This window comes from Giraffa tippelskirchi, chromosome 8 (genome assembly GCF_054371585.1).
Source record: "Giraffa tippelskirchi isolate mGirTip1 chromosome 8, T2T-mGirTip1v1.2.pri, whole genome shotgun sequence".
Lineage (NCBI taxonomy): Eukaryota > Metazoa > Chordata > Mammalia > Artiodactyla > Giraffidae > Giraffa > Giraffa tippelskirchi.
The window spans coordinates 122213565-122219564 of NC_137282.1; the positions used below are offsets into that span (position 1 = coordinate 122213565).

The following is a 6000-nucleotide window of genomic DNA, read 5'->3' on the forward strand; positions in this document are numbered from 1 at the left end:
ATGATTAGAATGTGAAATTTTACTAACATAATTTTACAGTGCATCTCCCCTTTCTTGATATTCTATCTCTTATTCAATGAAGAAAAAATTTTGGATGTATTTTATGTTTTGATAGCTTTCATTCTCATTTTTGGCAATAGTTTTTTTAATACATGGTTCATATTTCTAAATGTATGGGCATCAATTAATAGTCCCCATTAATATACTATCTGTTAAAATAATTTTTTATTTATTCAACTTCCATCTACTCATGATTATTTTAGGAATAGATGCTTCCCTTGGAAATAGTTGTCATAGTTTTTTAAACATCTAATAGCTTGATCTAAACATCCATGAACTACTTTATCCATTTGGAATGTCTTCCTCTAAAGAAATAATAGGCTCTTCGATAGAAGGAATATTTTTTGTAAAGGCCACATTCTTTAAACAAATGAAATCAGTATACTTATTAGCAACTGGAAGACAGTATGACCTAATGGACAGGTAATTAAACTAGAATCAGGAGAACTTCCTTCTCCTGTCTTTCCTTCGGAAACTTAGGGACTTTGCTTCTCTTTCCGCTTTTCTCATCTGAAAAATGAGAGCCTTTATTGTTTCTGACATATGTGTCTATCACAGTGTCCATCACTTGATAAGCAGCCTATAAACATTTGTTAAATAAAGGAGCACTTTTAAAAAGCTAGCAAGTGAAGGCACAGAAATTCCAAGCCAGGTGCAACTACCTCTAAAACCCCTTCTCTCCCCTGTCCTCCTAATCTCTATCAGAGCAGAGTCTCCTGTATCCAATCTAAAATATGAAATGCCTTGTGACTACACATTTGCAAGACTATTCTAATATAGTCTTTCTATGCAACTATGAGTCTGTAGAGGAAAAGTGGAAAGGCGTGGATTAATTTCCTAGTTCTACAGCTTACTTGTGTGTGTGTTTCTGGTTCTTCATCATAAAATTATGATCTACTTACAGTGTGTGTGTCCATTTTTTAAAAGCAGAGAACTTATATAATGCATTTTGTAAAATCTCAATTTCTATAAGTACTTCCTAGGACTGCTAATAATGTGTTGTGATGTTATCAAAAATAAGGTTTGATGGGAGGGGAGGAAGTATTTAAAAAAATATTTTTTTTTTCTTTTTTCCCTTCTTCACCTGTATTTGTTCCTTAAAAAACAAAAAAAGGAGTCATTGTGGAGTCATCTCCCAGGAAATCATGGCAAGATCTGAATGAAGAGGTTGTAGAAAAGGCTGAATCCACTTATGAGGAAATGATTAGTCAAACACAAAGCAAGGGACTCCCTAATGGCCTAGAACTCCTCAAAACCAGGCTGGAACTCCCTAACTACCTATTTCAATCTTCTGTAGGCCTTAGTATTTTCAATATTATGAGAAAGAAAAGAAGGTGGGCAAGGAAGATGGAAGGAAGGATGGGCAGATTATGGGAGACTTCCTGCTGGTTTTTCTGGTCATTCAGAAAGACGACTAGATTAAATTCTACAAAACTCAGTAGTATCGTTTCATCATGCTTTGTGGTTTGTCTGGATAGAAGTTGGGTACACAGGCAGAAACAGGCATCTGAGTGTCCTGAGATGCAGCTGTAATCTTTAATATAGTCATTTAAGCCTCCATGGCTCAATTTCATAATGAAAACCATGATATTTCAAAGATATATATCTTAACAATTACTCTACCAATTATAAGTATGTCAAATTGCCAATTTTTTGTCTCATATATATATATTTATAAAGAAATATGCCTTTTCTTAAAAAAAATCATAAATGATCCTCTTCAGATTCCACTTACTTTACTTGGGGTACTAGAAAGCAAGATTTAGTTGTGTTTTAGAATGACATTTGATTCCTCTTTGACCAATATCGAGAAAACAATGAGTTCTTTGCTGAAAATCAAATCAGGACCAATAATTACGCATAATAGTACCTGGCCTTTGCAGAGCACCATGCTTTGAAGTTTATGGTTTTCCCAGTGCTTTTATTACACATGATCTCCTTTGATCCTGCCACCATTACATGTGGAGGGAAAGTGAGGTATCATTCTATTGTACTGATAAGTGCAACTGCGGCTTTAAAGAGTGTAGAACTTGTCCACTTCCTTAAGGAGTATTAAATAAGTAATCAGAGTCACAAAGTTCAGCCATATCAAAGCTGAGCTTTTCACAATATATATTTATATATTTATTTATTTGGCTGAACCTGGTCATAGTTGCATCATGTGGGATCTAGTTTTCTGCGCAGATCAGACCCAGGCCCCCTGCCTTGAGAGTATGGAGTCTTAGCCACAGGACCACCAGGCGAGTCTCAAAGCTGAGCTTCCTGAGCTTCCAGCTTGAGACGTTAATTTCACGTGTTAATCTGCCCCTTAAATAATGGGCATTAAAGACCTTTGGCATGTGGAGGTGAGCTTCTGGTGCCACAGTGGTCTCCTAACTGGCTTCTCTATTTACATATGAATCCCCTTTAGTCCCTGCAGAAGGGATAGGCTACCCACTCCAGTATTCTTGGGCTTACCTGGTGGCTTAGACAGTAAAGAATCTGCCTGCAATGTGGGAGGTTTGGGTTTGATCCCTGGGTTAGGAAGATCCCCTGGAGGAGGGCATGGCAACCCACTCCAGTATTCTTGCCTAGAGAATCCCTTGAACGGAGGAGCCTGGTGGGCTACAGTCCATGGGGTTACAAAGAGTCAGACATGACTGTACGACTAAGCACACACTCTTTTAGTCCATTCTTCAGATCCAGCCAGAGTAGTCTTTAAAACATGAATATAGTCCTATCCTTCTCTCCTAACCCCCATATTTCCATAGCAACCATCCTATCTGAAAGCAAATCCATGATTCTCTCATTCTGAACTCCAAGGCCCTGCAGGGTTTAGCTTCAAGAACCCTTCTTCCACTTCCTTGTGCTAAGGTAGTTACATTTACTTCTTTCTTAAATACAAAAAGAGCACTCTGACCTTGGGCTTTTGATGGAACAGTCTCCTTTCAAATGCAATTGCAATTTCTCCTTCTAAAGTTTTGTCTGGATGTTTAATTTAGGTCCCTGGCTCCTCTCAACTCTTCAGAGGTACCCTCTGTCTCTACAGAGCCCCATCCCCACCTCCATCCTCAGCTCCTTCCTCCTTACTGCTTCATTGCCAGCTCCTGGAGGGTGCCTTGCAAAAGGGAATCTCAACAGTATGAGTGAAGCAATGAATAAATGAATGGATGAACAGAGTTGAGAGGAAACAGGCCCAACAAGGTTGGATTGTTGCCCATGTTAGCCTCCCATATGGAAGTATTCATCAGTGTCCTGAAGGTGTAGGTTGCTGCTGCTGCTGCTAAGTCGCTTCAGTCGTGTCCAGCTCTGTGCGACCCCATAGACGGCAGCCCACCAGGCTTTGCCGTCCCTGGGATTCTCCAGGCAAGAATACTGGAGTGGGTTGCCATTTCCTTCTCCAATGCATGAAAAGGAAAAGTGAAAGTGAAGTCGCTCAGTCGTGTCCAACTCTTAGCAACCCCATGGACTTTGGCCTACCAGGCTCCTCCGTCCATGGGATTTTCCAGGCAAGAGTACTGGAGTGGGGTGCCATTGCCTTCTCCGGAAGATGTAGGTTAACTACCTGCTTTTGGAAGCAGTGCCATCCAAAAGATGGTTAGGAAATCTCTAACCATCTAGCTGTCTAGGTAGTTTAACATGACACATGTTAAAATTTTAGCACTAGGAAAAGTTAAAGATAAGGATTATATTCCAGAAGCAATTAGTTTGTATAATGGAATGCTACAGCCAAAAAACAGAGTTGTTTTTTTTTTTTAACATCTATTCCTCAACTCATTAGCTTGAACAAAAATACTATCACCATTACAAGGGCACATTGCTTTGCAATGCCAGTCATATATTTCATCCAGGAGAGATTTCGTGCTAATGAATTTTTGCTTTCTGCAGTTATTTGACTAATTGATTTGCCGATTTGATCATGTTCACATCTTGATCCTGTACACTGTAGGATCTCACCCACACACATTTTGTTTGAAGTAGCTCAGGTTACTTGCTGGAGACAAATGAGTAAATTACAACTACCTTAAACTAGATTGTCTCATCAAATTGATCATATGCAATATCTTTATAGGCAAATGCTTCAGGACAAAGAAATTTTATTTCATTTTTTCAGCATGCTTGAAAACTTAAAGCTTTTCCCCTGTTTTTTGTTTGGTTTTCTTTTATTCCTACACACAACTTTCTCACTGATCATATGAAATGGATTTAGAAAGAATAATAATAATGAAAATGAACATTGTTCTTAACCATGAAATGAACTTCAAATTTCTTGTGCCTTTGTGGAGGAAGGAAGAGCAGAATTTACCATGTTCAGATGCCAGCACTAAGAACCAGGAAAGAAAGAGACTTGAAAACTGTGAGTTCCTCTGGCCTCGTGTGTAATGGCCAGACTCTGCTTCCTACATTTCACAGGATTTGGTCTTTCATTTCCTCTATGTCAGTCCAACAAATTTTCAGTAGCAACTTATTTTTATTTTAGTGCTTGACAGTCTGGAGAGGGCTTTCAGAAAAACTATCCCATTGGTTTCTCACAATTACTCAGTAAGACAGTTGTAATATTTATATATTTTTACATTCAACCAGCCTGAGACTCAGTGAATGGCACAATCAAGAACCAAAAGCAAGGGTGTTTGACTTTGCAGTCCACCTTTTTTTCCATTAAATCATACTGTTTCTTTGATTTCTAAGATTTAAAATTGCTCTGGTCATTTACCTAGCTACTCTCTCAAGCTTCATGAGTTCAGAGCAATACTGAGTGATAATCCATCCTTATAATTGCCTGATACTTCTAGCTACTGAAAAATATCAAGGTTGTAGCTATCTGAAATAATACAGTGGATCTTGGGAGTTTTTAATGTCTTGTTATCAGGAAAAAATAATAAGCAAACGCTGCTATATTTATTCTTTTTCTCTGTCTAGACATTAAGCTGGATGCACCTAAACTGTCAGTTCCTAAACCAGAATGGTCAGTAATCTCAGGACAATAAAGGCTGTTGTTTTCACAGAGTGTATGGAAGATTTAAGCTGGCTGCCTTTCAGGCTGTTGGCACATTAAATGTGGCTAGCATACATGATATGTTTGGGGTTAATTTAAACATATTTTATTCCTTGATACTGTTGTTTGTATAAAAAGAAATTAATTGAAAAAAACCCAGGTATGGGAAATTATTTCCTAATGATTTCTAATGTTCATGTCATTCTTGTGTACAGCGTTCATCCAAGGTCGTCATGGCAGAAGACTTCCAGTGCTTACTCACCACCACTTCCCCTCCCTTCAGGCTCACAGAAGGCTGAAAGTTGCCACCATGTGACTACTCCTGGATAATGGTTTATGAGAAGGAATGATGAAGTGTTTCATTGCTGGCTTGAGACCTCTCAGAGCTCTCTTCCTCTGCCTCAGCAACTAAAGAGACATCAAGTTCCAGATGGCATAGCTGCAAGAAAGAAACTCATCATCAGCTGAGATCCCCATGGGGAGTAGGACTTCCTGCCAAACTATGTGGGGCCATGGAATCAAGAGTGAGAAAGGAGTTTGGGGGAGTCAGCTACCGAGATATCCTACTTTAAAATCCAAAGGTTATAGTCAAAGGAGCATAGGAATTGGATTCAGAAAATCTGGATAACATCTCATTTAATCACTGTGTCAACTTGGGGAAGTCACTGAAATTTGTTATTTCATATTCTTCCTTTCAAAAGTAGAGATAATAAAATATTTCCTATCAGTTTTGAAGAATTACTATAAAAATCAAATTGCAAAAAAAAAAAATCAAATTGCACAGTGTAGGTTGGGTCACTTTGCAATTTATATTAGAAAATGTGGTAACGTATTTTTGATTCTTCTGTAACTGTGATTTCCTGGTTAAAGAAACTTCTCTTCCCAACCTCCTACATTCCATTCCTATAGAAAAAGTAGACAAGGAAACCAAAGTTAAACTGTGGAATTGAAGATGATGCCATTTT

General features: G+C 38.3%; 1 long non-coding RNA gene across 2 annotated transcripts in view; it reads left to right on the forward strand.

Annotated features, from left to right (window-relative positions):
• LOC145516339 (uncharacterized) overlaps window positions 1-5762 on the forward strand; it is a 125911-nt gene extending 120149 nt beyond the window's left edge. For both annotated transcript variants that reach the window (XR_014061309.1, XR_014061310.1), the window contains one exon: window positions 5251-5762. This is a non-coding gene — a long non-coding RNA (uncharacterized LOC145516339). The remainder of the gene's footprint in view (window positions 1-5250) is intronic.
• The last annotated feature ends 238 nt before the right edge of the window (window positions 5763-6000 follow it).